Below are 21,285 nucleotides of genomic sequence, written 5' to 3' on the forward strand. Positions count from 1 at the left end.
AATTGAAATTAATCCAGAGCAAGTCCCCGTGTCAGCCATTCCTCCCCCTCCCCCTCCTCCGCAGCCTGCACATAGAAAACTGGGTAAGAGCTAACATCGTCGTGAGACCTGGGTTGGTATCGTGGCCCTGCCGCTGTATCACTGAGTCACTCAATGTCCCAGAACCTCGTTTTTTTCTCATCTCTAAAACAGAGATGAACACTCAGAACACAGTTCTGTGTTCTGAAAATTAAACAAGGCAATGCATATTTTATATGTCTTGGCTGATTTCTCGAACTTAAAATTTTTTGTTGTTATTGTTGCTTGTTTTGTTTTTAAACCTTTGTAAACAGTTTTGGCCTCTAGGGGAGGAAACTTACATTCGTCTTTGGGCCAAACTTTTCCTTTATTTTGAGAAGACTCCTTGTGTAAGGACCCAGTAACCAACCGGAGTATGGACACTGGCGATCTCCCAGGGGGACTATTGAGAAAGGGCTCTGCCTTGTTCCCTCCGGTGGTTTCAGGACAGGGGACGTGAGAACTAGACAAGCAGCAAAAGGGAAAGCATGGGCTGCATGAGGCCTGGCGGCTACAATTGAGGAACTTCTAGGAAGAGCCAAAGGATGCTTCGAAGGGGAGAGAGGATGGGTCCAGCAACTGAGTCAGAATAAGTCTGAGCCAGTGTAATTTGCATAGTAAATACTAGAACTGAACTGATGTTTACTGCGTTGTTATAACAGACAGGAATTGACTCGAGAGGCACAAAGTCTTGCCTGATCCCTTTAGGCAAGGATGCAAACACGCCCATAGCTCATTCTCCTCAGTGGAAACTGGTAAATCAATCTAGACTTCACCTTGAGTTTTTCTGACTTAACCACATCTCTGGGTTTGGTGCTGGTGATACAGCAGGGACAGGTTCTCTTCTCTAGTGGAGCTTACACTTAATCAAAGAGACACAGCAGTGACTATGTGGATACAAACCGAAGGTGGGCACTCAGCAGGAGGGGGATATGGCTGTATGAGATGCCGTCACAAAGGAGTCTCCCCCAGATGGAGGCAGGTGGGAGCGCAGGGCTGGAGGGGAGCATGGTGGCAGGTGACGTGGGAGACGAGGGTTGGGCCCAGTCGTGCACAAGCTGGATTTTAGCCCTAACAGAGTGAGGAGCCACTGTGGAGCTTTAGGGGGAAGCAGAGTCATGAAGACGTTTGCATTTCTAGTGAGCCCTCTAGGGAACAGACTGGTGAAGGCCAGAGTGGATGGAGAGGCACCGGTGAGGAGAAGAGGGGATGATGAGAAGTGGCCTGGGTGGCAGTGGTGAGATGAGATGTTGTGTCTCCAGAGGTACTCACGGAGGGGCTCAAAGGACCAAAGCCTGGGCCTTCCTGGCTGACTGGCTTCCGCCTCTCACAAAGGTCAGCATTTGATGGTAACAGCACCTACAGCAAAAGCGGGCCCTCCTCCAACTACCTTCTGGTCCTTGGGGCTATTTTCTCACTTTCTAGCCGAGTATAATTTTAGGTCCAGGTTTTCCAAGTTACTTCGAGAAGAATATTATTCCCAACCTAAAGGAAATGACCATGCAAATAAATTCCTTTGTAAACTTTTAAGCTGTTTTGTTTCCCAAATGGATGAAAGGGAGACTTTGAACAGGCATGACCTGAAGAATACGGAGTTTTGCCTTTGGTTAGTTTTCAGCTAAAATCCTGGCTTTATTTTAAAGGACAAATGATATCAAGAAAAAACAAGAAAGATCCCTTAGAACGAAGGTCCAGGAAGACATGAGCCTGAACAGATATCTAAGCAAGCCCTCACCCCATGCTATGTTTATCCTGTCACTTGGCAATACAAAAAAATAATAATAATAAAGATGATATTCTAAACCAGGTTGCCTGTCTCCAAATACAAGAAGCTGATGTAATGAGCTGGCGGTCGCTCACATTAGGAAAATGCCCAGACCCAGTGGGCTACAGATCATCACCCCTGCAATTTCCACAGCGTCTGCACTGGGTCCCCAAACTGAGCAAAACTAATGACGATCATCTGCTGTCAGAGCAGAACAATTTCTTCGCAACAGTGTTCTCGCACGAAGTTCATTCTGGTAAATCAGTGTCAAAATGACAAGAGAATCCAACATGTCTCAAGACGTGCAATATATAACAAGCAAAAATCTCTAAACCTGTGTTCAGAAACTGAACGTTAAAGGGTCTGATGAAGAATTCAAGACAAGAAAATGAAGGAAGTGTAATAAATTCATTAAAACATTTTGAATAAAAACAAGAAGACCGTGACATTATGCTCAATTAACAGGAAAACACAGTCTTAAGGGGTAAACATGGTAGATGATGATCTGATTTTTTCGGACATCCAGAAGCCGAATCAACCATTAGAGATGGTTCTTCAAGACAGACTAGGGTAGAGAGAAACTTCTAATCTACACACTAACGATATCATTACTGTCGTGCTTTTTGTCTTTGCTGGAGTTGCTCTTGGAGGGAGAGATTTCAAAGAAGGCATCTCGGAAAAGCGATTACTCCATCTTCCAAGCCCCCAAAGTCAGCAGGCCAGGGATGTAGTGGTCAGTCCTGCACCTGCTGAGAGCAGGTGAGAGTGGAAAGAGAAGGAGGGGCGTGATGCTTCCCACACGCACAGCACTCAGTGAGGGCCATACAATCGAGCATCTTACAATTAGTTAGGGAAAACTGCAGGAGACTGCGAGGGCAAGCAGTTGAAAAACCTCCCTCAAATGCACCAGGTAGCAGGAAACACTGAGGACACATGAAGAGCAGTCGAGAATACCAAGTACACCAGAAACGGCTCTAGCTTGAGAAGACTGAGTAGGAGACAGAGGATGGAGGATACAGAGTTTTTCTTTTTTAATCACCACAGGGTGATACTGGAAGTTGACAGAATGCCGAGCTTCTACCCGGAAGAGGTTACTGAAGAAGACGAGTACCCCAGCTTAGAGGGCCCCCATCAGTCCATGCACGTGCGTGGCTTTACAGCTTTTTTTGTCATTTGTTCCTTCACATTATTTAATAATTAAATTTATAGCACAATTAATGCATGCACAGCATAGAAAAAGTAGAAAACATAGATAAACACGAAGAAGAACATTTAAATTACCCTTTATTTCCTAACTCAGCAATGACCAGAATTGACATGTTGGTGCACATCGTTCCAGACTGTGCTTTAGAACAGGAGATGTTTGTTTTGTTTTGAATAAAACCAAGATCATACTGCAACTTGCTCTCTTCATTCAACTATATATCATGAACTTGTTTTCACATCAATAAATAAATTTCTTATCATTATTTTTAATCACTGCCACATATGACTTTGTATGGATATAACATTCATTGAATCAATCCCCAATTCTAAAACTTTTTTGTCTTAAAATACTTTCAAACTTTTTTAAAAAAGATTTTACCTATTTATTTATTTTGAAAGAGAGCGAGCACAAGCAGGGGGAGGGGCAAAGGGAGAGGGAGAAGCAGACTCCCCACTGAGCAGGGAGCCCGATGTGGGGCTTGATCCTAGGACCCTCAGATCACGCCCTGAGCCGAAGGCAGACGCTTAACTGACTGAGCCAGCCAGGTGCCCTGAAATACTTTCAAACTTAATGAAAAGTTTGCAAGAATAGTACAAAGGATGCCTGCATAGCTTTTTTTTTTTTTTTAAGATTTTATTTATTTATGTGACAGAGAGACAGCCAGTGAGAGAGGGAACACAGCAGGGGAGTGGGAGAGGAAGAAGCAGGCTCCCAGTAGAGGAGCCTGATGTGGGACTTGATCCCGGAACGCCGGGATCACGCCCTGAGCCGAAGGCAGACGCTTAACTGACTGAGCCACCCAGGCGCCCTGAAATACTTTCAAACTTAATGAAAGGTTTGCAAGAATAGTACAAAGGGTGCCTGCATAGCTTTTATACAGTCATTCATCTGTAACACTTGCCGCAGATGCTTTATCATTAACTTACATTACTTGTGAACTACGTGAGGTTGTACATATCATGGCACCTTCCCCCCAAACACACAATTCAGTGTATATTTCCTAAAAACAAGGAGAGTCTCTACCATAACCATAGTATAGTTATCACACTCAGGAAAAGCAATATATTTTATCTAATCTATAGTTTACATTCCAACTTTGCCAGCTGTCCCTATAAGGTGCTTTATTTAAAAAAAAAATTGAAAAAGGAGAAGAAAGAAATTTCTTTTTTTCTGGTGCAGGACCTGATCTAGGCTCATGTATGACATTTAGTTGTCATCCTTTAACCTGGAACAGTCCTTACCTTTTAAGACATTGATTTTTTTAAAAAGATTTTATTTATTTATGACAGAGAGAGAGACAGACACAGTGAGAGAAGGAACACAAGCAGGGGAGGTGGGGGAGGGAGAAGCAGGCTTCCCACTGAGCAGGGAGCCCAATGCGGGGCTCGATCCCAGGACCCTGGGATCATGACCCAAGCAGAAGGCAGACGCTTAACAACTGAGCAACCCATGCGCCCCATGATATTGATATTTTTCGAGGAATATGGGCAGTTATTGCATAACTTGACACCTATTTGGGTCTGTCTGGTGACTCCTCAGGGTTGGATTGAGGTTTTCATTTCTGCTGGAATGCTACGTGAGTGCTAATGGGCCTTTCTCAGGTATCACACCCACAGGCCCATGGTGTCCATTTGCCTTTGATCAATAATGTTAATTTTGACCCCTTGATTCAGGGGTCATTTATTTCTACTGTATAGTTTTTTCCCCTTGTCTATTTTTTTCCCGTGGTAAAATATACACAACACAAAATGTATCATTTTAACCATTTTTAAGTGTATAGTTCGGTGGCTGCAAATATATTCACGTTCTTGTATATCTACTCTGTAGTTTGGGTTTTTTTTTTTTTTAATTTATTTATTTGAGAGAGAGACAGTCTGCACACATGAGCAGGGGGCGAGGCAGAGGGAGAGGGAGAGACAGAATCCTCAAGCAGACTCCCCACTGAGCACAGAGCCTGACACGGGCTCGATCTCAAGACCCTGAGATCATGACCTGAGCTGGAATCAAGCTGGACGTTTAACTGACTGAGCCACCCAGCCACCCCTCCTCTAGTTTTTATTTTTCCTTTTAACAAGTATTTTTTGGGGCAATACTGAGGTTTTATTAGTCTCATTCTCAGATACTGTCCTTAATAATCTTTCCATCCACCTCTTACCTCCCTATTTAGTATCCACCAATGATCTATGCCAAGACAAACGAGTGAGGCCCTACGTTAACTCCAGCCCTTTCCCCTCTGCCTTTCCCTCCTTCTCGAGACAGGGGTAGAAAGTTTCTACAGTCACTGGCTCTGAATCTGGGTGAGGAAATGCTCACCTGGATGATTTCTAAGAGCCATTTCTTCACTGAACTGCTATAATTATTCTTCACAAAAATAGTCATCCCTCGTCCGGTACCATGTTTAGATCTTCAAATAATTCTTGGTTCTACTCTGAGCCAGACTCTATGCTGGATGTCAAGAAAAAAAAGTGCATAAAGCGACAGTGGCTCTTCTTGGGCTACTTGCCTTTTGAGGGGAGAGACACAAATGGTACTTTCAGTGCAATGTGGTTAAGGCCGCATGACACTCTGGGCATGGAGGTCGCTCCCAGAGTTCAGCAGGAACACAAAGAAGTAGGAAGTCTCACAGCTAGAGTCGAGGCGCATGGAGGTGAGCAAGATGTGTCTGTGGGGTTCGGGGAGTCTGGGGTAGGGAGGGAGTGTGTTCCTGCACATATAGTATCAGCAGGGAGCAGTGGGAGACGAGGCTAGAGCGGAAGCAGAGTCAGAGCGTGGAGTGCCTGGACGCGAGCTTAGACTTGACCTTGAAGATGATACAGTACAAGCAAAAGATAACCCGACCACCAAGGTTTGATGATTCACCCTACAGGGAGCAGAGAGGTCAGGCGGGAGGGCAGCAAATGCAGAGGCAGCAGACCAGTTGGTAGGATCCTGCAACAGTCTGCATGAGAAAACAGCCTGGCCTGATGAGGACACTGGGGGTGGAAGTCATGAGGAGACAATGGATTCAAGAAATATCTAGAAGTGCCTGAGTGTGACAATGACTGTGAAGGAAGAATCAAGGTTGACTTTCAATTTTCCAACATTTCAGAGAAAAAAAAAGTCATGAACGATAATTACTTATCTCAAGTTGATCACTAGAACCACGCTGTCCAATATGAGCCAGTAACTATGATACCCATTCTACAGATTATTAAACTGAGATACAGAGTCAGAATGACTTGTAAAAGGCCACACGACTGTTCAGTGGCACAGCAGAGATACCAAGTTCACATAGCACATGCACGAAGAGATGATATAAAATTATTCAAAACGCTGGAACTAGAGAACCATATGTAAAACAAAACAACGAACTTGGATCCGTACCTCACGTAATACACAAAAGTAAAAAATGGATCATAGATCAAAATTTAAGAGCTGAGGGGCGCCTGGGTGGTTCAGTCCTTAAGCGTCTGCCTTCAGCTCAGGGCGTGATCCTGGCGTTCTGGGATCGAGCCTGCTTCTTCCTCTCCCACTCCCCCTGCTTGTGTTCCCTCTCTCGCTGGCTGTCTCTGTCGAATGAATAAATAAAATCTTTAAAAAAAAAATTTAAGAGCTGAAATTTAAAAGACGTATAGAAGAAAACACAGGAGAAAATCTTAGTGGTTTTGGGTTTAGCAAAGTTATCTTCTGAAATAGGATGCAAAAATACAAGCTATCATGAAAAATATCAATAAACTGGACCTTACCTAAATCAGTATCTTTTGTTCTTCAAAACCCACTATTATAAATAATGAACAGGTAAGCCATAGACTAGGAGAAAATACTGGACAAACCTCTCCAACAAAGGACTTGGATCTAGACTATAAAGTATCCTTACAACTCGGTAATAAGACATATACTACACTTTCAAAATGTGCAGAAGATTTGAACAGATACTTCACCAAAGAAGACATATGACTGGCAATAAAAACACAAAAAGATGGTCAATATCATGAGTCATTAGGAAAATGATAATTACAACCCCAAGGAGATACCCATTGCACACCCACCAGAATGGCTAAATTAAAAAGATGGACTATACCAAGTGACAGGGATGTGGAGGATTGGAAATGTAAATCCTGATTGCTGATGGAAATGTAAAATGATACAACTGATTGGGAAAATACTTTGTCAGTTTCCTGAAACAAAGTGAATAAGGCACCTACCAGATGACCCAGCCATTCCACTCTTAGGTATTTACCCAAGGGAAATAAAAGTATACATGCACATTAATTCTTGTATATGAATATTTGCAGCAGCTTCATTTATAATAGCTGGAAACAACCCAGATGTCAGTGCATGAGTCCACAAAGTGCGGTACATCCACGCTATAGAATAGGAGCCATCAATTAAAAAGCAACGAACACATGACAATGTGGATGAAACTCAAAATAAATATATGCTGAGTGAAAGAAGCCAGACAAAAAAAAGTACATACCGTATGACTCCACTTACATACATTTTTGGAAAATGCACCTGAATCTCTAGTGAGAGAAAGTAGATCAGTGGATACCCGGGGGTGGGGGGGATCAGGAGAACGACCAAGGGGGCACCAGGAAACTCTGAAGTGACATTCATTATCTCCGTTGCAGTGATGGTTTCACAAGCGTGGAAATATGCCCCAAGTCATCAAATTGTACGCTTTCAGTATGCATAGTTGATTTTATGCCAGTGATATTGAGGTTGTTTTAAAAAAATAATACAATGTTAGGAGATAAATAAATATCTTAGTAATAGCAAATATACCAATATCTTTTTTTTATTATGTTGTTAGTCACCGTACAGTACATCCTTAGTTTTCGATGTAGTGTTCCATGATTCATTGCTTGCATATAACACCCAGTGCGTGCCCTCCTTAATACCCTTCACCAGGCTAGCCCATCCTCCCATGCTCCTTCCCTCTGAAACCCTCAGTTTGTTTCCCAGAGTCCATAGTTTTTCATGTAAATATACCAATATTTTAACAAAATCAGGCTCTGATCATGGGATTATGGGATTATTAATGATGATCCCTTTCTTTTTTTATCTTTTTCTGAATTTTCCAAATTGCCCAAAATGAGCATGTATATTACCAAAATAAAAAAAGCTCCTTTTGTGGGGCTGCCTGGGTGGTTCAGTCAGTTAAGTGGCTGGCTCTTGATCTTGGCTCAGGTCATGATCTCAGGGTCCTGGGATGGAGCCCTCTGGCGGGCTTCCTGCTCAGCAAGGAGACTACTTCTCACTCTGCCCCTCCCCCCCTTGTGCTCTCTCTCGCGTGCGCTCTTTCTCTCTCTCTCTCTCTCTCTCAAATAAATAAATAATATCTTAAAATAAGTAAATAAAAATACTTTTGTGGAAAAAGAAAGAATTAGGTGTACAGAGAAATTTGGAGAAAACAGTCTGTGCTTATGAATCTTAAGACCATCGGTGACAAAAATCAAAGACATGACACTTTTCAAACGGCAAAGATCCTCTATTCTTTCAAAAGCTATGGCAGGCCAGAGGGGACTATGAGAGGGTTTTACGTGTTCCACAAGAACAAAAATATCTAACTCTAAAGCAACCTACAGAGAAGGCACCACAGTAGCAAAATGTCTCATTCGGCTGGACTGTCCAGCTCAGATGTCTTCCGAACACATCAGTGGGAGACAGATGCAGGGGACATGGAAAAGAAGGAGACAGTGCCAGAGAGCAACAGAAGGTGAATTATTACATGATGTCATGACCCATCATTTCTTGGGTTCACCCAGGAGTATAAGGATTAAGGGATAATCCAACATAATGAGTGAGTGAACTGCATTGTATATCCTTAAAAAGAATACACGCTGCAAAGTGCAAGTTAGACCACGGAAAAATGCTATTCCACATCTCACCAAATATGGTGAAGAATCGTTTATCTGGGTTTCCACTCTTGGAAATACTTGCTAAATCTGTCTGTACTGGGCTTAGGATTCACTCTGGGTTTTTATTAATAGTGAAAATAACAACTTTTTAAAAAAGTTCTCAGGGAACATATTTCATATTTCACCTTCTTAGATGGTAAGCAATGTTTTAAAGCCCTCAGTGCACTAATTATTTAGATATCAAGTATTGAGTTTTATCAAGTAATTTTTTTATGTTCATTTACTCAACAAAAAGTCACTGTTAGCAACTGTGCTATGTCCTAGGATATAAAGAAGCAAATACAACCCGTGCCCTCTCGGAGCTCTTAATGTAAAGACTAAGAAATCTATGAACAGTTGCAGTACAAAGTGTCTATGGCTTGGGAGAATAAAAAAGAAGTCAGAGACACTATGGAGAGGATGTAACACTGAAGCAGGGTTTTGAAGGGTATGTAGGAGTTCTCTGCTTAGAAAAAGAGAGACGCTCTAGGCAGAGAGGACAGCACAAGGCAGGGATTACCAAGAACGCTGAATTATTTGGTAAATGGTAAGAGCTTTGGTGAGGATTAAGAAGAGGATCCTCTTGAAGGTGACAGGACGTGAAGACGGAGGCCCTTTGTCCCATGCTGGAGGAGTTCAGGCTTTATATTAGCAGGAACAAGGAAGCATGTTGCTTACAACTCTTCATTTTAACAGAAATGAATTCACTTGAGAGAGAGAGAGAGAGAGAGAGAGAGAGATGGTCATATGTCTTTAGAGACCCCAAGGGCCTCATGCAGTCAGGCTAGAAAAGGGCTGGAAGCTTTCCAGAGGAACTCTCCTCTACCTTTTGTCTTATTTTTCTTTCTCTTTTAACATCTATTTTATATTAGCCAGGATTCCTTTGGTCATAAGTGACAGAAATGTAACTCAAAACAGTTCAAGCCAAAAGAAGTCTACTGGCTCTCCAAAGCAGGAAGTCTAGGCATAGGTTACAACCTGATTGAATCTTGAAGACGTGGTAAGTGAAATAAACGGCTCACAAAAGGACGAGCATTGTGTGATTCCACTGACATGAGGTCCCTAGGGTTGCCAAATCCACAGGGACAGAGAGTAGAATGGTAATTGCCAGGGGCTGAGGGGAGGGGAGGGTGGGGAGTTGCTGTTTAACGGTTTCAGTTTGGGAAGATGAAAAAGGTCTGGGATGGATGGTGGTGCTGGCTGTACAACACTGTGAATGTGCTTAATGCCGCTGAACTATACACTTAGAAAGGGTTTAAATGGTAAATGTTGTGTTACATAGGTTAATACAATAAAAAAATGAGGGGAATCTAGGTTGAACACAACTTCAGGCACTGCTAGAAGCAGGGGTCAAGGGCCATCATCAGGATCCTAACACTCTATTCCACTTTACTTTCTCCTGTGTCAGCTTCATTTTCCAAAGGCCTATCCTTAATGTATAGGCAAAGATGGCCTCTCTCCATTGAAATCATCTGTAGAGCTAATGTTCGCAGCCAGAAGCAAGCCTCTTGTCTGAAAGTTCCAGCAGAAGTTCAGGGGATGACTGATTGGCCTGGTGTTGGGCCATGCACCACTTCTGAACCAATCACTATAGCCAAGGAGTGGAGGACCCTGGTTGGCCAAGCCTGGGTCATGTGTCCAAGCAAATATTGCCATCCCCAGCTCAAGTTACTCTTTCTCTCTAGTCAAGAACTTTTAGCTCCAATTCAAAGTCTCTGAGAGAATGTGACCAGTGCAGTTTGTCCAGTAAGTCGTGATGGTGAGAATGGGGATCGTCTTAGGGATAATATGGCAGCTATTGGCCCATTTTTGTGCATTTGGGGTAAGTTACAAGGGTTACCAGAGCAAGACAGATAGCTCAAGAATGTCTTTTACAACACATAATAGACAATTTTACAGGAAAGTGATGCGAGCAGTGTGTATGAACATAGTTCTGGAAGCTAGACATACGATAGGCTGGAGCAGGAGAATCTGATGACGACAGGATGAATCACAGGACTGATGCAAAAAGAGGACTCTGAAATTTCTAGCTTAGGAGAATGGAAATAGAGTTATACCATCCACCAAGAATGAAACTATAAAAGAAAGATCTGGTTTGGGGTGGGGTCGGAAGAAAAGGATGATGAGTGTGGCTTCAGAAGTATTTCCTTCAAGATGCCTGTGGAACAGCCTGGTGGGGAGAAAGAGAGCATAGCTGAGGCCAGAGCTTTGGGAATTGCTGGGAGACAGAGGGGTGTTGAAGTCATAAAGCATGTGGCAGGGCACGTGGAGAACACTGAGTGGAGGCAGAGAAGAGAAGAGAACAGAGGGCAAACCCTGACTTCAGGGGCCGTGGCGGATGCCCCCAGTGCTGTGCCCATTTCTGCTCAGTGCTCACTGTTTCCAAATGTGCTCATGGCATCTTGCTGACACTCTCCTCCCCAGGGCCTTCTCTCAGGTTGAGCTTGCTGCAGCCACAAATGCCCAGGCTAACAGCCCTCAGCCAATGACGGATGGGAGGTAGAGGGGAACAAGCTTAGCTTCCGCATTCCAGTGTGTCCCACACAACCTCCATCCAAGGATGGAGCCCCACCTGCCCACAGCAGTTACCTCCTTATTCATATCTGCTCTGGCTTCCTTCACCTCACTGCCTCAAGTGTCTACTCTACTTGCTTGTCCCAAGATCACCTCCTAAATAAACCACTTACACTCCAACCCTTGTTCCAAGGTCTGCTTCTAGGAGAACCCAACTTAAGACACAGGCACACAAAGAAGAAAGCTCCGAGAAGAATAAGACTGAGGGGTCCAAGTGGTGTGAGAATATCCAGGAGACAATGATTTCCTAGGAGCCAGGAAGGAGAGACTGAGAGAGGAGGTAGGGCTCCACTGGAAATACTTGAGTACTGATGGATCTCGGAGGAGGAAGTTGTTCCCAGACATCACAAGCCAAATGTATCCGAATCTCCTCTCAGGCCTGCCTGGGCACCTAATATGTCCCCACTTTATAGATGAGGAAACTGAGGCTTGTCTAGAGTCACATGACTAGCGACTGATAGCAATGAAACCCAAACATACGTGTATCTGACTCTAAAGTCCATCTCTCGAGACTACCTCACGAAGAAACATGTATTTGGTTCAGAAGAATGCAGGGAATTTGTGAAAGAGGATTGTTTTGGAAATGGGCTAGAAAAGGCTTGGCGAAATTCCAGATGGGTCAATTCTCAGGTGAAGGCCAGTCAGGCAGGCAAGCAGGCCCACGAGAAGGGAAGGGGAGTCTGTGATTGGGGCACAAGGGCAGGTCTGGAATTGAGATGCGGCTAAGGGCAAGCACGTGGACACAGAGGTGGGGACAGAGAACTTCCGGTGCCAGGGCTGCCACAGAAAGCACATTTCGTCTCATCAATGATGGTTCGTAATGATGAAGAAATTGTGAGCGCAAGCATCTATAATCCAATTAAATGGTTTTGTGATGGGAAATGGAGCATACTTTTCAAGTGGTATCCAGTCAGAGACTAACAGGAGGTGCCGGCCCATGGCTGCAAACAGTGCGGGAGGATCGTGAGGTCCGTGGCATCTGCGCAGATGCTACAGCTAGTGAGGTTAGCAAGGAAGCCGGCGGAAGGCGGCCTCCGAGCTCGTGCCTAGTCTCTGGAAGAGCAGAGAGACCGTCACGGCGGCAGCACCCTTCCTACACGGGGCCTTTTACGGACTCCAATAGCCAAAAGGCTCTGGCTGTGAAGTTTATCACTGGGACATAAACCTCGCCCAAGCACCTGACTGGAAGAAACTCAGCCCTGTTTTCCCCAAAGCTCTTTCAGTTACAAGTGATAGAAAGTCAGCTTAAAAGGCTTAAGCACAAAAGGAGAATTCATTGGCTCATGAAAGTCGGAAGTTTAAGACCAGCCTCAGGACCCTAGGGATTAAAGCAATGTTCTCAGAAATTAGCCCCGTCCTGCTGTCCTGTCTCTGCTTCTGCTTGCTCCTACGGACATGCCCCCTGCAGCAAGGCTGTATCGTCCCAGCTCAACACTCACCCAAAAGGGAGTGAGCTCCAGCCTGCCGATATCTGAATATGAACTCCCATTGGTCCGCGTCCAATCACGTGCCCATCTCTGGTCCAATCAGCGAGGCCAGGCAGATGGGAGTCGTGACCGCCCAGGCCTAGTTGGTACTGAATTTGCAGCTTTGTCAGAACCACATGGAAGAAAGCGGCACTTCTCCTCACCAAGTAAGGGGGTGCTGTTACCTAAAGGAGGAAGGGGGTGCTGGGTAAATAAAGGCTGAAGTCCCTTGATTAGCAGAACTTTCCAGGTGATGCTCAGACCCAGAGCAATGGCTAATATCAAGGCTATAATGATTAAGAGGCCAGGGCCTTCGTGTCTTGACAAGACAGTGAGGAGGGAAGAGTCAGCAATCACAGGATGTCGACTGTGTGAGAGTTCTTGTCGTGCGCACACGGCCTCATCTAGTTTTTGTAACTACATCAGCTTCATTTACGGATGAGGAAACAGGATCAGAAGGTAAAGTAATTGCCCGACGTCATCCAGCTAGTGAGTGTCGGACCTGGTAAATGGAGGTACAGGTCTCCACCCTCTGGAAGTGAGGAAAGTGTTGATTTCCCGTCCTTAGCAAGCTTCACTGTCAGAGCCCCACGAATATCTTTTGTGACCCTCCAACCAGATGTTCTTTGGGCTGTTTCCAAAACTCAAGGTGTGCAAGATGTCTCCTCTTTCATCTCTGATTGTAGGAGGATGAGATGTGCTATCACAATGTCCCTGAACAGACACAGAAAGAATTAAGAAAGTGGGGTGCGGTGGTGTTGCTTACACTACCAAAGTGGTCACAGGGTCTGTAACCAAATTAACCAGCACTCTGCCTGGCTCTTGAACTTCCCCGATTCCTATACATTGTGGGACAAATGCATGTTGCAGACCTAGCACATCAAATAGAAAGTAGGAGATTGGACTCAGTCCCAACTTGTCCCTAGTTCCTGCATCTGGTTGCTGCTGGCCATAGGACCTTTAACTAATTAGCCTCAGTTTCCGCATCTGGAAAATGGGAAGGATCACACCTGTTTTAAGGATGCATTATCCTCATTCCTGTGGTTTTGCCTACAACTTCTGTCCCTTCTGGCCACAGTGGACCAGGGACATATTTCTGACACAAGGGAAGAAAAATCACTAGCTGATAAGAAACCACTGATGTTCCACAGAGAATTTCAACTAAGAAGGGAAAGGCGGTTGCCAAGCCAGTGGTGGGTGCTTCAGGCAAAAGGCCCTCAGTGAATGAATGGGGTTAGCACAGCTCTTTGGGCCCAAGCACAAAAGAGATGAGCAGAGGAAGCCAGCCAAGAAAAAAAGAGAGCTTTGAGATAAACAGATAAGAAAGAGAGAAGGAGAATGAGAACAATGGCATAGCTCCTGAATGAGAAAAAGAGCATAGGACAGCCTGCCCTTGGCTCCTTTTTCCTTGACTTGAGTGACATCCCAGTCTTCATTCCATGTGAAGTTTCCACTCCTGTAACAAAACAGTACAGAACACAGCAGTGAGGGGAGCAAAGGAGTGTTGTGAGAGTTCTTGTTTCTGACACATAGTAGGTGCCCAATAAACGTAGTTCTACCCCTGAACTTAACTGAGGGAGCTAAAACTCATTCACACTAGCCCCATGTGACTACAGCTGGTCCGTATTTTGGGTCATCTTCCCTTCTGTTCCAGAAACGACGGGCAAACTAACTCTGCAAGATATACTGCACAATTAGCGTGCACCTCTTAGCCTTGGCTAATTACCTCTTTTATCAATTAAAAATATTTTCCCATTAAGCCCAGGAGTTGAGAGGGAGAAAGGAGTCTCCTCTATTTCTAAAGCCTCTGAAAAAATCCAGCAAGATAATGTCACTGATTTGGTTAATTTCAGGTGCACATCGGGCCATTCAACCTAGGTGAATTTAATGACTCAGGACAGGTTGGGCGATGAATGTCCCTGTAAATCATTTATAATTGCAAGCATAAAAATTAAAAATCAGTCTGAAGAGCAAGATAACGTAATGCTAATGACGGAGGGCAGTAATCTGAAGATAGAGGTTCCCAGCTTTAATCAGGCCCATTCGGATGACGGAGCACTAAGCCTCTAGGGGATTGTTCTGGAAACAAAAGGCTGGGAACCTACTTCAGTCTTTAATGACTCACCATGATAAAAGAAATTAACTGAATTTTCATATTATAATTATAAACTTAATAGGGAATTTTTTCCCCTTCATACTTTTTATTTTTCTCCTGGTCAAGATAAACCAACATACAGTCTATTCTCCTTACAAGGATGACTTTAAAAGGCCAGTTATGTTCAGCTACATCATGTTGAAAGTCCAGTTAATAAATTATGTCCAGGGAGAGGAACTGCCAATGCTATAATGGAGACAGTTTCTAGAGGCCTTAAGAAACTAGAAAATTCTTTGCCTTATTTTCCGTGTGTGTGTGTGTGTGTGTGTGTGTGTGTGTGTGTATAAACATACAGTAGCCCTCCAAGTCAGTCAGAATCAAGAACAGGATGAGGAACAAAACATCCAATTAGTCCCTTGGGATACTTTCAAATCACAAATTAAACACCCTCTTTCCCTCATCTTTTCTGACTGGTGGATACCTAATCATATTTCCAAGTCTTGAATTCAGGTGGAACTTTTTCCAGGAAGCCCTTTCTGACCACCACCCTTCATTCCCCTTTTCCTAGAACTTTCCTACTCTGAAGGTTCATCACTCTCTCTTCTGGGTTTCCTCTGAACCTTGTACACAAACCTAGTCCCGGACTTCTAACACTGCATTATATGACACAATGTAGTTGAGACTGCATTTCTCTCCTACAAAACTGTAAGTTCCTTGAGAGGAGACTATCTGGGAACTGTGACCAACTGACCCTCCAAACGCCGGGCCCATTGTAGGCATTCAATAAATATTTGTCAGCTGACTGAGATTTATCTTAACTATAGGCTAACCTAGGATAGACAAGTGAGAGAAAAGTCAAGAAAATGCCACGCCTTTAAGCATTGACGAATAAAAATTACAAAGAAGATGAGAGGGGAGGGGAGGGGAGGGGAAAAAGGTGGGTTTTTTTCAGTAGATAAGCTTCTGTAAGTAGACACACATGTCCACACACAAATTCTTGCTCTTGACAATAAGAAAAAAACACGGGTATTTTATCTGGAGCTTTTAAATATTTCCAAGAGTCCTTGATAAAATTACAGTCTTTTCCTGAGCAGCTGGGGTGACATTGCTCCATATAATTTCCTCTCTACATGGGTTGCATATAGTTACATTGTGAGATGAGGAAGTAGGGATGTTTGAGCTGCAAGCAAAAGAAATGGACTTCAATCAACTAAGGGGAAAAAAATAAGTCAGGGCATACTTTGTTATGAGGACATAGAAGTATCTCAGCAAAGCCAGGAGAAGGTCCATGGCCAGCTGGGCATTGGGAGGCATGGAATTGAGAACTGGGAAGTTATCCCATCCAGAGAAGCTCTCCCTTTCTCTCATGGATCATATTCCCTTGGTCACTTTCACCCTCTATACCAACTTAGTGTGGGTCAGAATCACCTGGAGGACTTGTTAAAATGCAGATTGCTGGGCTCCTCTCCAGAGCGTCCATAACAGTAGGTCTGAGGAGGGCCTGATAATTTGCATTTTTCACCAGTCCCCAGGCAATGCCGCTGCTGCTGCTCTGAGCACCAACAGAGAGAACCACTGTTCTCTACCTATCAGTGCACAGGGCAGGAAGATGGCCACCAGAGCCGCTATGTTTGCAGGTCACAGCTCTAGCCACCAGGAGAGACTCACTCTGGCGCCCCTGCCAACTTCCTGGGAGACAGAACTGACTGCCCTGGCTGCAGTAAGATATCTACCCTGGGCCGTCAGCTATGGCCAGACACACAGCTGATTGTGGACGTGTGGTCCAGTTCCTAGCAAGGAGGAGCTGGGCAGACAACTCAGTGTGACTGCCATGAGACATAAAGAAGTCTTTCGTTTTTACTGGACTAGTAGAAGCCCAGATGCCTTTATCACCAGGAAAGCTCAGGACTCAGGAAACCCACCCTCAACTGAAATAAAACTTGGAGTTGCTCCCACCTCGGCAAACAATAGCCCTATCAATGTAGAGAGGCAGGAAGGAAGTGAGCCTTGCATCAGATCGTGTGAGACACTCCAGCAGAGGGTGGAGAGCTTGGTCTAGAGCAGTGGCTCTAAACCAGGGAAGACCGTGCCACCCACGGACATCTGGAAATTTCTGGAGACAGTTTTGTTTTTCACAACTCTGGTTGCAGCAGTGGGGTGGGGGTGGTGGGGTGAGGTGCTTCTGACAGCTAATGGGTAGAGGCCAAAGATGCTGCTAAACATCCTATAAGGCACAGGACAGCCCCAACAAAAAAAGAATTTTCTGGATCAAAAATGTCAATAGTGTCAAGGTTGAGAAATTCTGGTCTAGAGCCTACAAGAGCCTCAAAAACAAACAAACTAACAAACACCTACAGCCTTCACATCCATAAAAGGGACAGCAGTGCTCCCTATGGTTGAGTCCCAGTCCCACCTGCTGAACTGGGATGCTCCATGGCCGCTTGCTGGCTGAGTGTTGCGGGGAAGCCACAACACCTCTGAGCCTCAGTTTCCACATATATAAAATGAGATAATAGTGGAGTTGGAGGGAATTCGATGAATTAATAGTTGTAAACAATTTAGCTCTATTCCTGGTACATAGTAAGTACTCATTATAGTTGTTACATACCAATATTTCTTATTCTTTTTCTTATTATTAATCTGTGAATGGAAATAAGACTATCAACAGATTTCTCAACAGAAAGTTTGCAGGCCAGGAGAAAGTGGGACGATATATTCAAAATACTAAAAGAAAAAAAAAATGTCAACCAAGAACACTATACCAGCAAAGCTCTCTTTCAGAAGTGGAGAAGGATTTTCCCCAAAAAACAGAAGCTGAGGGAGTTCATCACCACCAGACCTGCCTTACAAGAAATGCCACAGGGTGTTCTTTAAACTGAAATAAAAAGATTCTAATTAACAAAATACACGTGAATGTGTAAAACTCAAAGGTAATAGTAAATATATAGTCAAAGTCAGATTCTCTAAAGTTGTAATGGTGATGCATAATTTACTTACAACTGTTGTCTAAAAGTTTTAAAAAGTATCTTAAAAACTATGTTAAACATATTAAAAACAATTACAATAACTTGTTATTAGATACACAGTATAAAAAATGTAAATGTAATGCCAATAACTTAAAATATGAGGGGGAAGAAGTAAAAGTATAAAGTTTTTGTACTATGGAAGTTAAGATGTTATCAGCTTAAAATAGAATGTTATAAATATAAGATAATTTATGTAAGTGTCATGGTGACAACACCAACAGAAAAACCTTTGGCAGATACACAAAAGGTTATGCTAAAGAGGTTAAAACATACCACCGCCACACACACACAAATCAAAGCACAAAGGAAGGCAGCGAGAGAGAAAGAAAGGAGCAAGTAATCTACAAAACAGTCAGAAAACAATTAACAAAATGGCAATCATATATTCTTGCCTATTCATAACCACTTTAAAAGTAAATGGATTAAATTCTCCAATCAAAAGACACAGAACAGCTAAATGGGTAAAAAAAACCAAGATCCAGTAATAAGCTGCCTATAGAGATTCACATTAGCTTTTAAGGATATACAAAGACTGAGAGTGAAGAGATGAAAAAAGATATTCCAAGCAAATGGTAACCAAAAGAAATCAGCAATACCTACACTTATATCAGAAAAGACAGACTTTAAGCTAAAAATGATAAGAGACAAAAAAGTCATTCCGTAATAATAAAGGGGTCAATCTATCAAGAATATATAACAATTCTAAATATTTATGCATTCAGCATCAGTACATCTAAATATATAAAGCAAATACAGAACTAAAAGGAGAAATAAATAGCAATCCAGTAAAAGCTGAGGACTTTAATACCCCACTCTCAACAACAGAGAGATTATCCGAACAGTGAATCAGTAAGGAAACAGGGGATTTGAACAACACTATAGACTAAATGGACCTAACAAACATATACAGAACATTCCATCTAACAGCAGGAGAATATACATTCTTTTCAAGTATATATGGAACATCTTTTAGGATAGATGGTATTGTTAGGCTACAAAACAAGCTTCATCAAATTCAAGAAGATAAAAACTATATTGGGCACCTGGGTGGCTCAGTCATTAAGCATCTGCCTTCAGCTCAGGTCATGATCCCGGGGTCCTGGGATTGAGCCCCACATTGGGCTCCCTGCTCAGTGGGAAGCCTGCTTCTCCCTCTCGCACTCCCCCTGCTTGCGTACCCTTTCTCACTGTCTCTCTCTCTGTCAAACAAACAAACAAACAAACAAACAAACAAACTATATCAAGTATCTTTTCTGACCACATGATATGAAATTAGAACTCAGTAACAGGAGGAAAGTGGGAAAATTTGCAAATACATGGAAATTAAACACATTTCTGAAAAACCAATGGATCAAAGAAGAAATAAAAAGAGAAACAAAAAAAAATCTCAGACAAAAAAAAATGAAAACACATTATATCAAAATTTGTGGAATGTAACAAAAGCAGTTCCAAAAGGGAAGTTTAAATAAAAAGAAAGATCTCCAATAAAGAACTTTACATTTCTAAGAACCAGAAGAACAAGAACAAATTAGACCCTACATTAGCAGAAGGAACGAAATAAGAAAGATTAGAACAGAAGTAGATGAAATAGAGAATAGGAAAAAAGGGAGAAGATTAATGGCACAAATGAGAAATAATAAAGGAATTAAGTCAAGTTGCAAGATATAAGAATCAACATAGAAAATCAGTTGTCTTTGTATAAACTGACAAGAACTATCAGAAAAAGAAGTAAGGAAAGTGATCTCATTTACCATAGCATCAAAAACAATAAGACACTTAGGAACAAACTTAACCAAGAAGGTGAAAGACTGACACTGAAAATTATAAGCATTGATAAAATAAACTTTTTTTAAAGATTTATCCAGCCATTTGACAGAAAGAGAGAATAGAAGCAGAGCAAGAAGCAGGCAGAAGGAGAGGGAGAAGCAGGCTCCCCGTGTGGCAGGGAACCCGATGTGGGGCTTGATCCCAGGACCCTGAGATCATGACCTGAGCCAAAGGCAGACACTAAACCGACTGAGCCACCCAGGCGGCAATAAAATAAACCAACAGATAAATAGGAAAATATACTGTGGTCATGAATTGGAAGAGTTAATACTATTACAATGTCCGTATTACCCAAAGCCATCTCAATGCAATCCTTATGCAAATGATTTCATGGATATGACACCAAAAGTACAAGCCACAAAAGCAAATATAAACAAAGCAGGACTATATCAAACTAAAAAGCTACTGTATAACAAAAAAGAAAAAAATCAACAAAATGGGAGAATGGGAGAAAATATTTGCAAACTACACATCTAATAAGGAATTAACACCCAAATTATATGAAGAACTCCTACAACTCAATAGCAAAACAAAGGAAAAACAAACAAAAACCCAAACAATTGAAAAAAATGGCAAAGGATCTGAAAAACATTTTCCCAAAGAAGACATACAGATGGCCGTCAGGTACGTGAAAAGGTGCTCAATAACACTAATCATCAGGGAAATGCAAATCAAAACCACACTGAGACAGCGCCTTATTCCTGTTAGAATGGTTATTATAAAAAAGACAAGAAATAAGAAGTGCTGGTGAGGATGTGGAGGAAAAAACCCTTGTGTGCTTTTGGAGGAAATGCAAATTGGTGCAGCCACTAAGGAAAACAGTATGGAGGTTCCAAAAAAAAAAAAAAAAAATAGAACTACTATACGATCCAGCAACTCCACTTCAGGTGTTTACCTAAAGGCAACTAAAGCACTGACTTGAAACGATGAATGCATCCCCATGCTCACTGCATTATTTACAAGAGCCAAGATGGGAGACAACCTAAGCTATCCATCGACAAATGAAGGGATAGAGAAAATGTAGTATGTATGTGCCATGGAATATTATTCGGCCATAAAAAGAAGACATTTTGCTATTTGCAACAACATGGATGCACCTTGAGGGCATTATGCTAATTGAAATAAGTCAAAGAAAAACGAATACTATATGATCTCATCTACATATGAAATCTAAAAAAAACTGAAGTCCTAGAAACACAGAGCAGGTTGATGGTTGCCAGGGGAGGGAGGCAGGAGGAATTGGTGAAAGTGGTCCAAGGGTACAAACTTGTAATTGTAAAATGAGTAAGTTCTGGGATGTAATATACACAATCATGACTATATTTACAATACTATATATCTAAAAGTTGCTAAGACTGTAGATTTTAAAAGTTCTCACCACACACAAAA

General features: G+C 42.7%; 1 protein-coding gene across 3 annotated transcripts in view; it reads right to left on the reverse strand.

Annotated features, from left to right (window-relative positions):
- The window catches only part of LOC123799451 (uncharacterized), a 169,566-nt gene that overhangs the window by 5,409 nt on the left and 142,872 nt on the right, over positions 1 to 21,285 (reverse strand). The gene's annotated exons all lie outside the window — the stretch shown is intronic.

This window comes from Ursus americanus, chromosome 24 (assembly GCF_024610735.1).
Source record: "Ursus americanus isolate L20-20 chromosome 24, mUrsAme1.1.p, whole genome shotgun sequence".
Taxonomy (NCBI): Eukaryota; Metazoa; Chordata; class Mammalia; order Carnivora; family Ursidae; genus Ursus; species Ursus americanus.